This window comes from Amblyomma maculatum, chromosome 8 (assembly GCF_055883805.1).
Source record: "Amblyomma maculatum isolate TAMU_Amacu chromosome 8, ASM5588380v1, whole genome shotgun sequence".
In the NCBI taxonomy this organism is placed as follows: Eukaryota; Metazoa; Arthropoda; class Arachnida; order Ixodida; family Ixodidae; genus Amblyomma; species Amblyomma maculatum.
Window position 1 is genome coordinate 128695769 of NC_139351.1, and position 14120 is coordinate 128709888.

General features: G+C 44.5%; 1 long non-coding RNA gene across 2 annotated transcripts; it reads right to left on the reverse strand.

Moving 5' to 3' along the window:
* Nucleotides 1-7408: 7408 nt before the first annotated feature.
* On the reverse strand, nt 7409-13968 carry LOC146182542 (uncharacterized). Of its 2 annotated transcripts, XR_014700357.1 has the most exons (4): nt 13647-13950; nt 12552-12616; nt 11519-11658; nt 7409-7694 (listed from the first exon to the last, which is right to left on the reverse strand). It is a non-coding gene; the product is annotated as an uncharacterized LOC146182542 (long non-coding RNA). The 2 variants fall into 2 exon arrangements; XR_014700356.1 differs by lacking the exon at nt 7409-7694 and having other exon boundaries at nt 8193-11658; nt 13647-13968.
* Nucleotides 13969-14120: the final 152 nt, after the last annotated feature.

The window sequence follows — 14120 nt, forward strand, 5'->3', positions numbered from 1 at the left end:
CTGTTCTGACCAGTTTATTTGTTTTACAAGAATACACTAGGAAAGAACCAAGCGATCGCACATTACATCTACGTTGTGCACTACAGTTATAAAAATAAAAATCATAGCTAACGAGTACGTGACCCCGTTCGGTAATGCAGTACATTTACTTTGCTGTACAGCGTACCACTCGTCTCGGGACTGACGGACAGCGTGTCAGGCCCTTATCATTTGCCAAAAAAAAGTGAAGCTTAATTTCTAGTAAATCAACATTACACACTATTAAGAAGGGGTCAACACACTTGAAACACAGTTCTATATTCAGCTAGTGTGCAAACTATTACCACAGTCATACATAAAAGCAATAACAGGCGCATACATGCAGCATGTGCTGAAAAGGCGCGTCCGATGCAAGTGCAAAACTGACGTTGGCCTCGATGATCTTACGACTGCTAGGGAAAGCTACATGCCTCACAATAACACTAAAAATTAATTCAAAGCATTTCTGACACAAACGTAAGCCTTCGATGTCTCTGTAGTCACAATGCCTAAACACTTTCAACGGAGCGCTTTATTTAGTTCTGCGCAGGCAAGCAGAACTTCTCTCAGACAACCTCAAGTGCAGCAAGAAAGTAACCTTGCTGCAATGTTCACAGTTAAACGTCCCGAAACAAATCGTTCCCAGCTAATTTCACACAGCGATTCGCGGAAGAATCGCGGTTCTAGCGCAGGCACCATGCTTACCAACATGGCACTCGAGTACGTTAATGTTCCACAAATCAATATATTAACTCATTTCCTTCCAAAGAGCAATCAGCTGGCTTTCTATTCGACTTACCAAAGTGATGCTCACCGTGCGAAGTGCGTCGCCTGTGCTGTATAAACACAGAACACAGCCATTTTATGGTTCGTTGGCATTAGCAACAAATAGATAAAGCGCAACACAGGCTCCGTAAAGCACTGGAAGGAGAATAACCAGAGTCAATAACGCGTCAAACATTTTTTTAAAACGTTTCATGTAACGCGCCGCAACTCAAATAATTTAGCGGAGGGGTCGATGATGATGATAATGGCGCACGCACCATCGTATCTGAAATTGTTGCAAATGAAACTATACAGTTTCAGTTAAACAAAGGAGGTGGTGACCCATAAACTACAAGTGCGAATTTTAATTATCTAAAGGTTTCCTTTTACTGAATTAATTTTTGTTGGTATTGGACGTTTTCGCCACCTGCAGCGCTGTCACGCAACCGTTGCAACGGCGCGCCATTTGAACCGGCTGGTTGTACGGTGCTCGCACAAGTCTCTGCTGTTCTCTCGAGTTCTCTCTTCTCAGTTCAGCTCTCTCTGCAAGCCTCCCAGAGGCTGTATGACTCATTTATCTCGCCACAAGTAACTTTTAAACCACAGTTCAGCAATGCGACACTAGAGCCTTTCAATGAAGGACTACACTTATTCCTAGTCTGGCATTTATTTCCTTCGCGCATTTTCACTCTGTCCATTCATAACAAAAAACTTGGAAGAAAAATCAAGTGGCTAAGTGGCTTCCCACAGTGCAGTTACATATCTACAGTTATTTCATAAATTGGCAACAGAGTTTTGATTCATCATCACTGCCTGCATTAGGTATGCTGAAGGGAATTAATGGTCTGCAATCATCGCTGCTTCAAGCGTTAGCTGCAGCCGCCAACCTTGGCTCATTTGCCGACATCTCTTCATCCCAGTGTCTGGTATCCCTTGCTTGTTTCACTCCCTCGAAACCTAATCGATTAGCTGAAAAGCCCTATTTCCTGGATTACATGTCCCACTCTAATGCTTCTTTTCAGTTTTCTGCATCTTCATACTCAAAGATGTGCACCATGTGCTGCAATCTCAACTGCAGTACTCTGCTGCAAGATGCCCAGCACTCTGTGTCATATGGTATGGTGTTGCGGCAGCATAGAAGTACCACCCACACAAACCATCAGATGAGGACCTGCTTATGCCCTCACCTTTTTGGACCAAGGACGCCACCTGTCCAGGGCAAATAGGGCCTGCTCATTTCAATAATAGCCGATTACTACTTCCTTGTTATGATTACCTTGAAACTGTACTTTAATCCACATCTGTGTTTGTGAAGGTTTTCCAAATTATTTTACTTTCTATAACCTGCTGCACTATCCTTTGCTTAGGTATTTTAAACTAATGCTTTAATATCCACTTTTCAGCCTTTCAAATGATCACATGATAGCAAGCTGCCTTTTATTACATTATATGTACAGCACCTTCCAAATTTACTTTCACCTCTTTTTGCTCTTGGGGAAATGTTTCTCATGGTTCAGATTCAGAGTGACTACCTGGCTTAAAAACATTACTCCCTTCCTACGTCCGAAACCTTCCTACCTATGTGCAGCAGTGACTTTGTGGCTATGCATTCAACTGCTAATCCTAAGGTTTTAAGATTAAATACATGGCTACATTTTGGCAGAGGCAAGATGTAATGACACCTGTGGGCTACACAATGTCAGTGCATATAAAAAGGACACCAAGCAGTCAAAATTAATTAGCTCTTTCCCATGCTTGCCGTCTTTCATAGACCGCATTAGGTTTTGGCATTCCCGATCCCTGTGTGCCATGTCAATACCTCTACCTGTTGTAAAGTTGCTCTCATCACAAAGGGTTGAAAAATAAACTTTCATCTTGTAGTTTCTTTAGGTCCTTGAGCATGTGCTGTTATTGAGGCAGTGGGCAATATTTGGCTGGGGCCTTAGACATGCAATAGCCCAAACCAGATTCGAAATCGAGGAAACAGTTTAGCTGAAACAAATGTCGATTTCAGTCTCATCGACATCAACTGCAATGCCCGTTCTCTTTTTCTACAGGAATATAATGTAGACATGATGCAATGCTGTTCTCCAAAATGTTTTCCGATTGTCATGGCTACTACAGTTCAAAATAATGAGACCAAAGAGCACGACACACAAGGAATGCTTATTTGCAATGGAAGCATTTTATTGCAAGCTATGAAGTAAATACATTTGTCGTGAAGAACAAGCAAAAGATAGCAAGAAACCATCAAAACAAAATTTAAAACCCCATCTAGAAAAGCAAAAATCTAATGCCATGTTTTCATGGAAAGCAGCCTTTTTTAAAAAAGGCTGCTCTTTGAAGATACTCACAAAATTATTTCAGCATAAATGCTCATTTGCTACAATCCTCTTTTTTTCCAACTAGACACAAAGTCTACAAGACCTTGTGTATAAAATGTCACCAACCAGTACGCAGCTGCCATGCCATCAGCGAAACCATGCGCCCAACTGCTCATTGCACACCGGCCAAAACTCTGCACTGCCTTTGGGCAAGTGGAAAACAGCTGCAAAGCATCTTAAAACCCATCCACCTTTTGTTTCTATTTTAAGGTGCTATCATTTCTCCTGCTTCAATCACTCCTTTCGTTTTCAAGTGCGATTCCATAAACTGAACTTGTTTATGAACCACCCCAGATTCGAAAATGTGTTCAAACCTGCTGTCTATGAGGCAGCACCTTCAGAATGCGCGATGGCCAAAAATACTTTTGCAGCAGACTCGTTAATAACAGAGCTACAACCATCAAAACCGGTATGTTTCTCTCCTTCCCTTCCATCACCAAAGAGTCTCTCCCTCCTCCCTGGTTGACTAGCCTCCACAAGAGAATATGCGTAGGGCTGGTACATGTAGGCTCCCTAAATACGCGAAATGTGGAGCGCCATCTCTTAGTGCTTTGAGAAACTATGCCCGCCATGTTGGTTTGGTCAACAAAATGAAAACGCTGGCTTGCCCTGTGCTGGGTAAAAACAGCTACGAGAACGCATCAAATGCAGTCATTATGGCCCCGACTTTTACAGGCATTATTTTTTTTTTCTTGCTGGTTGGTTTGTGGGGTTTAACGTCCAAAAACGACTCAGGTATGAAAGATGCCATAGTGAAGGTCCCCAACGATTCCGACCACCTGGAGTTCTTTCTTTAAGGTGCACTGACATTGCACAAACACGGGTGCCTTGCTTTTTGCCTTCCATCAAAAAGCTACCGCCGCAGCTTTTTTTTTTCTTGCTTTCTGCCACCCAAGCACCACCAGTGACCTTCGGCTCATCCAGCTACAATGCCAATAAGGAGGAGGAGTGGGAGAGGCTGAGCTCAATGGGTGGCCGAAGCATAGGTGCGGGGCGTCTGGCCTTTCTTAGGAAACCAAGCCCGTGCATGTATGGATGTTCTGTGTTTTCTGTATTCATGGTTATGCATGGTGTACCATGGCTGGATTCGAGTGGCGACGGTGCGCTCTTTACGACCTATGCATGGAGGGTGCTTCCTGTCTGCTACAGCTGCGAAATCGTGGCACTGTGTGGCATTGACGCGTCTACTCAGTGATGCCGTCATTTGGTGTGAAACAAGCTGGAAAAAAAAAAAAAAAGCGGAGGCTGGCCAAGCCTGCGGCTGCAAGCCTGCACTTTCACCCGGTTGTGATTCTTGCCAACGAGATGTCATGAACTTGAGCGTTCAGAGCGACCTGCAGTGATTTTTGCCGCTGTACCGAGAGTTATAGATGATAGGTGTGCCGGCCGTGAGCCATCCTTACAGGCTCTGGCTGTGTATCAGCATCTTGCCGAAGAGCCAAAACCAGGGAAAAACTCGCATAAAATATAGCTAAATTATTGGAACAGAGTTCTCCATCACTCGGAAATTGATGAAAGGAAACACCGCAAGTTTTTCAAACTTGCAGGCGTGGGCACGTCGTTCAGAGGAAATAAAGTTCAAATGCGTGGCAGAAAGCATACGTATGGGTCCGGACCGAAGGAAATACCAAAAGCACACTGCGGCCGAGAAGCTCAACTATTGTCATGAAGTTAGCTTCGTTACAAACTAGCCGCAGAGCTTAGCAACATAGGTGGCAGGCAAAGACAAGGGTCGGAAGGCTTTCCTACTATCCTTATATGAGGATGGTGATGAATGTCTCCTGTTATTTCGAGGTGATGTTGCGCACACCTCAGAACAGGAAAAGCAGTTACAGTGAATGCGCTGTTCAAAGTGCACAAAAAGTGCAATAAGAGCAGGTTACCTTTTTTTTTTAATTTGCACTAACAACTTAAAACAGGTCAACGACCAGCCTGACTTGCAGACACGTGAAGGCGCCCGAACTTTTGGTACATGTGCAGAAGCAGACAGAAATGTGCCCAAAAGCAAAAAGATGCCGTCACACTGGCATATCATTTGAAACAATGCATGTAGGCAAAACAGGTACTCCTCCTTGCTCGGCCACTAATTTTAACAGGCCTGGCAGAACAGGCCAGAGAGGCCAAAAATGTTCATGTGATAAATTCTGTGCTTCTGTAGCCATGTCAATGCATTTTTGACAGTTCCCCTCATATCATGAAGGAAACAAAGTTACAGCAGGAAGAAAAAAATCAGCTTTTGTGCAGCATAATGGGACTGACCTTACAATAGTATGCTGCTACGTGCCTTACTGCAGACTGATAACCCAAATCACTGTTGTATTCAGATGGTAATTAGCACATGTTGCGCACTGTAAGAAATAAGACAAAGTAAGTATTACTACGATCAAAATGTGCTAAATAATACTGTTGCCTGAGCCTACACTGCACCGCTTTTGCGCACACAAAACTGAGACTACATAATTTCTCTAAGTATTTCGCTCACTCCGTAAACTGAACACTTGAACGCTTGAAGGCGCGAACGCAGGTGCACACCGGGCGCCGCCACAGAAGCGAGTGGCCAGGGTTTGGGTAAATCCTGCACTAACTTCATGGGGAAGAGAGCACTGCTTGCCTAGAAGAGCTGCCATTATATCTGCAGCGAATGCGCAGGCTGTATGAAAGTGCGTGCCGCTGCCACTTGAGTCCAGCCGTTGGTGTATGAATAGCACAGTGCACAGAACACGCTGAAGCATGCATAGACAAGGGCAAGAAACTAAAAGCATTCTTTCTTGTGTGAGTGTATGCATGAGTGAAAACGAAATGCAAGACAAAAAAGTGCGTGACATCAGCAGACCAAGTGACACCCCTCGCCCATCAGTCAGAGAGAAACCAATGGATGCAGTATCTGTTGGTACCTCATCGACAAAGTTTGATGGCCAGCGCAAAGGATGAGGAGGTTTGGCTGTTTTAAAAGGACCATGAGAGCTTTGGTTTGCATTTTGTTGCTTTCCAGTGTGTGCATCGCTGCAGTATTTCGCAGAGACCATGTCCAACGCCTTATCGGGCTTGGTTAAAATGTCAGCCTGGTCAGTAGCCCTTGAATATGTTAGCTCTCTTAAATGAACAATCTGAAATAAGCAAGGACATAAGTTGTGCTGGCCATATTGTGGACTACTTTCAAGACAATGTGTGTAATGCCAAATAATCTGAGAAGTTGAATAAACCGTTCGGGGTGCCCTGTTTTGTTTTCTAAATATGCATTGTAATACCATTTAACACAGCTCGGCCACCCAACTTGTGCACACCAGCTAACACGAAGCTTTTGCTGCACTACACTAATTCCTCTGTCACACAAACACTTCCGATCCTCATTGAACTCAATCTGCATTCAGGCTTTCAAGAAGGATTGAAGCATCCGGTGCTACACGGGCATTTTCAGCCAGCATTGAGAAATTTCCTACGTGGTCCGTCGTCTGCTGTCAGTCGCAATGAGTCTCAAAAGGAAATTTAAGATTGGGGTAATGATTGCACGATTTCAGTGTACACAGCAGCATTCCGCTTTGGGCGCCTCAGGTCATCTAACCTATCTTCCCAGCGGTCAAGTGCTACAGTGCAGTTTCTCTTCCGCTCCACAGTTTCCACACAGACGCAGTCGAAGAGAACGCCACCTTAGCTTCCACTGGCAGTAGACTACGGTGTCAATATTATAAAATTAGCCGTTCTACGAATGTTCTATCATGCCTTTTAATACATTTATGTGCTATTATGTGCAGTTCTATTGTATTTATTCGTTTTCAAGTTTTAGAGCTCATTGATGACGAGGGTGTCAATAACCGCTTTTGAGTGTGCTTGAAATATCGAGAGCGATTGAGGAAGCAACCTTGAGTCAAGCAGGCTCGAGCTCAACTGCACTTGACAGTTGCCGTGTGACAACCTCAATCTACAATGAGTTGAATGTAGATCCAGTTCAATGAGGATCGCAACTGTTCGTATGAGAGCGGTTTAACTCGCATCTTGCAGGAACAAGCAGTCTATATACACCTTTCCAATAAGTGTTACTCGGTGCCACCATATTGTTCGCTCCTCCTCTCTGGACTGCTGCAAACCGGCTCTGCTTCCACTGTGCTAGCACCAAATGCACAAAGCAGTCCAGCAGGTAATATGGTGACACCCCGTGACCACTTATTGGAAAGGTGCACACTACTATGACTATGCTACAGTATGCTAAGGAAGTGAACACACAAAAAAGCCAGGCAATCATGTTACTCTGGTAACGAATGTTTAATTGTGGCTGGCCTTGCATATGGCGGGCAGTAATGCATGTACCCCTGTCTTCGGACAGGACAGCAGGGTTGTAAGCATCTCCAGCAAACACTGTGCGGATGTTCGTTTTTTTATAAAAATTTAGGAGACACTTGAGATCTGTCTTTAAGAGTATAGCATGGTAGCGTCAACAGCTCCCGTCTGCAGCTTCCCTTGTGGATCCTTGACCGCATACATGCACCTTGCTATTTTATAAATGAAGTGTTTAAAGAACTTTGCTGCAACCTACAAAAAAAAAAAAAAAAAAAAGAATGTAGGAAGTGCTTAAGAGCTCTAAGATCGCTAAGGCGAACACAACCCGGCACCAGAATTAGAATATGTGACTAATAGGTACGGTGCAGGGAATGCAGCCTTCTAGTTACACATGTCAAATGACAGATCGAATACCACACGCCCATCCTCCGAGGTCCTGTGTATAAGCGCATAAGTGGCCCGAGTATGCATGGGGTTGCCATTAGCCTCTTTGTCACCTCTCCGCGGCGGTTTGCACAGCCAGGATGCCTCCTTTCCTCCTCTCTGCAACGCGGCAACAGAGCACGCACCTGCCAGAGCTCTTCACACGCAAGTTCCAGTATGAAGGACGTTTTTCGATGACAATTTCTGATCACACCTTCTGTACATGACGCACATGAGCCAATTAAAATACAGCTATTTAAATGCCCTCTAAACACGTGAATATTGTGAATATAAGCATAATACATAAGATAAATTCTCAGCACTGGTTAAAATATTCACAAAGTATTGTCAAACATGAATATAAAAAGAAATTGTAATAAAATCTTGAGGATATACAAAAGGCAGAAAAATGCTCATTTCTTAAACTACAGCTTGAAAATGAAGAAGTCTTTTTTTTTTTTGCCTCAACTCCTTCAGCACCATGTAATTTGTTTATTAAATAAAATATTTACACAATCTTGCTATTAGATAATACTAAAATGCAGGTATTTTGATCCTCAATTAAATAAATGCCCATGTTTTTGTTTTGGCTTTATACATAACATAAAAACCTTTTTCTCCAAAATTTGCAGAAAAAATCCAAAAAGTGAAAGAAAAGGGGGCATGAATATCAAAATAAGCCAGCAAGAAAAATAATTCAGAATACTAAAATATGCTACACTGCCTCTTTTATTACTAGTAAAGATATGGTGCACCTATGGGCAGATTTCTTTTTTTCGTAGTGCTGTTCGGAAGCAGTGGTCATTCTTGATTTCCTGCAGCAGTTGTTGAGAGTCTCATGTACCTATTCTCCCCATCACACTACAAAATGCAGCGAAGCCCAACTGCCAAGGAAGTAATAATTTACGTTCTGAAGTTCATTTTGAAGGTGTGCTGTTCTCTCAGAAATATAGCTAAGTTGCTGAAAACACCCATTTTTAAGCTCGGCCTTCCTCTACTCATTTTACAGTTTATAGCATTGGCATTTCCAAACCTTTCAGGATTTATGACTGGATTATTTGGTGATATGTTTTCCACAAGGTGGGAGAGTTTGCCATCAAATTTGAAAATCTGCAATAGGAGCTCGGTGTTCAAACTCCACTCGATTTGCTTGAAGAAGTTCCACACTTGAAGTTCTGGAGAAGCCATATCAAGTAGTACCAAGCTTTCATTGCTGCTGAAACCCAGCGAATGGAAACAGAACAGTGGGAACACAAAATGAGCACGTGTAACTGACCAAGAGTGATCAGAGATTGAAACTAAGCTTTTCTTGGCCACTAGCTGAAGTTCGAGGCTGGCATTTGACTGATTCATCATCTGAGCTGAAGTGAGAGCTAGTAAAATTGTCTTCAAGAGACTTCGCTACTGCTCTCATAAAAAGAAAACTATAGTAGAATCAGCAGAATCGTGTGAATGGCGCCAAAGACCTCTTTATTTCGAATAATTTTTTAAATGTCACACTGTGCCAGAAAGAACAAAAAATAAAATAAAAAAATAAACAAGCCGCACACAAACGAAACTATGGTTGTCACAATAGCCCCACTGCGGTAGTGCAGTGGTTAAGATGCTAGATTACTGTGCCGGAGTACCCATGTCCGAACCCGACCGCTGGCGGCTGCTTTCGATGCAAACGAAGTGGCACCCGTGTGCTATGTGATGTCAGCGCGCGTTAAAGATCCCTAGGTGGTCAAAATTACTCCACAGACCTCCACTACAGCACCCATTTCTGTCTTTCCACTTTGACTCCCTCCTCCCTTCTCTTACGACACAGTTCAGGTGCCCACAGAAACAAGTGACAGATTCTGTGCCTTTCCATCCCTGTGAACTAGTTACTATAATTACTTTTGTCATACTATCTGCCTAAATGGGGCTACATGTTCCAAACACGAAAATTTACGTCTGCCAGTGTGTGAGAACCATCATTCATATATGAACGATTGGCTTAAAGCGGTCCTGAAAGGTATAAGCCCTAATCCCTTAATTTGTGCCGGTATTATCTCACACATAATCGTCAGCATACAACCATAATCTACCACATTGTGCCTAAGACCACCCAACATGGGTATAAAGCTCTGTTTTAACCAAGCTGTATGAATGTGGAGTAGCACGTCTGATACTGGATCCAAGGGTCTCGGAGGGTTCTATTCCACCTCACCCTCTCGCCTCAAAGGAGCTGCCTGAGTTAGCAGCTCCAGATAGCGTCGTCCTCTCTTTTCTCGATTCTTAGTCTCTTTTGCGCTTTTCCACAATATGAGCTCCAGCCAGTTCGGCCATATCATGTGGCCTCATGACATCGCAGAACCAGACAACCAATCAGTGCATGGCCATGTCACCTGCCAAAGGCATGGTTGTGATTTTTCTCAAGGGTGACGCCTTTTACGCTACCGCAATAAAGCAACCATTCTACAATAAGTCACTCCTTGTGGAGCACTTTTCACTACTGCTGCTGCATTGTATGATATGGGCAGTTCAAATTATGTCCCTTCTGTAAAGAGCAGTTTGTTTGCACAGCCTCCTATCCGATGTGGATGTAGGCTACAATCCAGCACACAACAGCGGCAGGGCAGACACATTAAAAAACATGGCAGCCCTTACGAAAGCCAGCTGCTCTTTCAGCTGATAGAAAGTCCAAGATTTTCCCAATTCTATTATCTTGTAGGCAATGGACAGTAACCCGATCAGTTTAAGTTTGCAAGTGCTTGACAGCCCCTTTCTTATAGATTATGGTACTGTTAGGATCCTTCCAAGATTTTTATACGCTTGAGGTCATGAGGCACTACACACACAAAGCAAGCAGTTTTTCTAGCACAATCTCCCTACCACTCTTCAAAGATCTGCAGTTGCCTATGCATGGGAAGGAAAGCGTAGCAGGGGGCGGCAGAAAGTTAGGTGGGCGGATGAGATTAAGAAGTTCGCAGGGGTCAAGTGGATGCAGCTAGCACAGAACCGGGTTAAGTGGAGAAATATGGGAGAGGCCTTTGCCCTGCAGTGGGTATAATCAGGCTGATGATGATGATCCATACCAGCCGATTTCCGGAACCCTTTACATTGCTTCTAAGGCTTTTTTACTTCCTCCATGACCAGCATGACGTACAAACTGCTCACATTACTGCCCGTCATCCTGACTGCTTCAGGGCAATGTCATCAGCAAATTGCAGATTACTGAGGTATTCTCCATCTACTCTTATCCCTGAAGGCATATCACCTAGCACATAGTACAATAGATGCTGTCAAGAGAGTACAAGAAGTGGCCGATTCCATGCCAAGTTACCTAAGACAATGCCATGTTTTAGACACCATCACACACGGATAACATTTTCTCGGAGAACCACAGCTGTGTTACCTCCACACCGGATCAAGTTTTCTTCTATATGACAAACTCTCCAATAAATTTCAGGCCTGTTCAGGTATTAATCTGTTACTTTAATTCGCAAGGCTAGAAGCTAGACTGGCAAAAAATTGCAGTCACACATTTGTGCTTCCCACCTCCCCCCCTTGCAAATCATGTGTTCCAAACCACCCAGAATGATTTTCAAATAATAGCATATCAGCAACGGTGACAATATTACACAACAAGATTAAATACATTGCAAGCAAGGTGTTTTAAACTTAACTGGGAGCACGCTCTAAACCTGTGGAAGCAGTGAGAGTATCCATTTGGTCACACCAGTCGCAGCTCACTGCACAACTGAGGTGGCGGTGTAATCGAACTGGCGGAGGGAACTCGTTCGTCGCCACCAAGAATTCGTTGCCTCTGCAGATGTAAATAAATGAGAGTAATACTGCAATTACATTTAGTTTGCATAAATTCAGCAAACTCACTCACAATAGAATTTGGTTCGAGTAAAACAAGTGAGAGTGCCTGCTGCAGAAGGAAAAAGGTAGCAACGAGACTGGCTGTCAATGCTAGCACAAATACAAATATTTAGCACACTTACAAAGCACTGAAATAGCAACAAAGAGACTAAGTTAAATCACTTGTGCAGTAAGTGTGGAATATGCTGCGGCTTGCATGGAACTGCAATGGAGAGTGCTTATAGCAGCAACTGCCAAGCTCTTTGACAGGATTACGAGGTACTCGCAATGGTGCCTCATTCTCCCACAAAACATGCCAGCTCAGATTAATTATTGCTCTCTTTTCAAATAAGCTGTCAATGGCCTTGGCAGCAGCTTGAAGCCAAGCACTGCCAACTATTTATGTTGGAGCAGGCAAAAGATATATATTAGGGAACTCTGCAGTAGCAACATGCATCCAAAGTGTTAAATCTATATAAACAAGCTCAGCGAGTTCCACCAATGCAGTTATTTCGGCAGTAAAAGGACAGATATTGTCACAGGCATGAACTTATGCTGGTTGAGGAGTAATGAAGTCACCATCATTGCTGTATACACCGAAATAAGTGAGTACTTGACAGTGAAAGGTCTGAGCAAATAAGCACATGAATTCGGTCATGTATATAACCATACTTTTGTAGCCATTTCATGCTGTGCAGTAGGCTTGTTGCACTTCGAGGCTCAGTCCGCACAGGGCCTACTTACGTTTAAACTCTCTCAGCTGGCCAGCAACCCCCCTTTTAGCAGTCCGCAGATATTACTCATGTATTGCAGCACTACCACGTATGGTCTGTACAGATGAGTGCCACTTACCTTCCAACAGTTTTCCGAAAGAAGCCCGACATTTTCTATGGGCCGAGCCGCTCCATCGGTTGAAGCTGCGAGGAAGGCAATAAAACCCCGATTATAAAGGCCCGTTCACACTTGCGACTAGCAGCGGTCGCGCGACCGTTTTGGTCGAAAAGCGACAGTCGCAAATGGTCGCATCGGTCGAAAAGCAACTGCCGCGGGCCGATCGGGCACTGCTCGAATTTCTAGTCGCGCGACTACTAGTCGCAAACCATTTTACCAATCAGCGAGGTCCCGGGGTACTCGATCGAGCACCTTCTCAATGCAATTAAAGAATACCCCTACCTTTTCAACAAACGGCATCCGGAATTCAAAGGCAGGGAGAAGGATATGGCCTGGGAGGAGATTGGAAAGATATTCGGACTATCCGGTAAGTACTATAAACTTTTGAGAAATTGGTTTTTCACGCAGGCGCAACATTTTATATCGACACCGTCTATTCGTCGTCGGTGTTCTCGCCTGAAAAAGCTGAAGTGTCTGGCAAGCGGCTGCTACCGACGTTCGCTGTCATTGCCCTGCAGCTTTCCTACTCCCAACTCATTTTTCGAGAAGGCGACAGTCGCAAGTGTGAACATAGCTCCTCTCCTCTGGTCGCGCGACTGGTAGTCGCGCGACCTCATCTAGTCGCAAGTGTGAATAGACCTTTAACCAGCGCGTTCACGCTGGCGCACGCAAAAATGTCTTATACTGCCCAAACAAATATAAGCGAACTCAGAAATAGTTTTGCGTTATCTTTTAGTCGCCTCATATGTCCCAATACTCCAGTGCATCCGGAAGACAACAGCAACCGGCGACCGATCGGTGCACAGCAGCAGGAATGGAAGTTGTTCCAAGCGCAATGAAACGAGATCGTGGACGCCATTAAGCAGTCTCGTCGTCTCCTCACGCCTTCGCCCGGAGACTGTCGCGCGATAGCGCGATTACGCCACGTCAATAATTGAGGATAACGCATGCTTGCGCTGCCGTGCAAAAACTCGTTAAAGAAGCTGCAAGGAAGGCGATGGCAGAAAGACGACAAATACTTTACTTAGAGTTCGCGGGCATGTATGTACGACTCACCGCAGTCAGTAGGACTGCACCGAGGGCTGCGCCCCTGAATTTAAGGCTATAATCCACGAACTGAATCCGCATTTCACCGAGTTTGCATCTACCGGGATGATGGCCCGCAAACTGCAGCAGACCGACGCATGAAAGACAACCTAGGGTGCCTAGGGCTCGCAAAGCGCAAATGCTCGTTGTCTGAAAAGCGCGCCAGCGTTCCTTGTTTGGGCCATACTTTGAGCGGCTCAGTGAACATCTGGGTTTGAGGCTTACTTCTAGAAAAAAACAAGCACTAAAAGCTATTTGACGTCACATCCGTCCAGAAGAACAACATATCCTCCTTTCCACTTTGGTCCTGGGCGCGCATGCGCAGTTCACGGAGCCGGCTCTCTGCAAGTTCAGGTGAAAAGCGCGGGCAAGTGCAAGGAATGATGGGTACTTTCTCCGTCTCCGTTTGCTCGCGAGCGCCACCTACTTGCTCCGGCCAGAGCA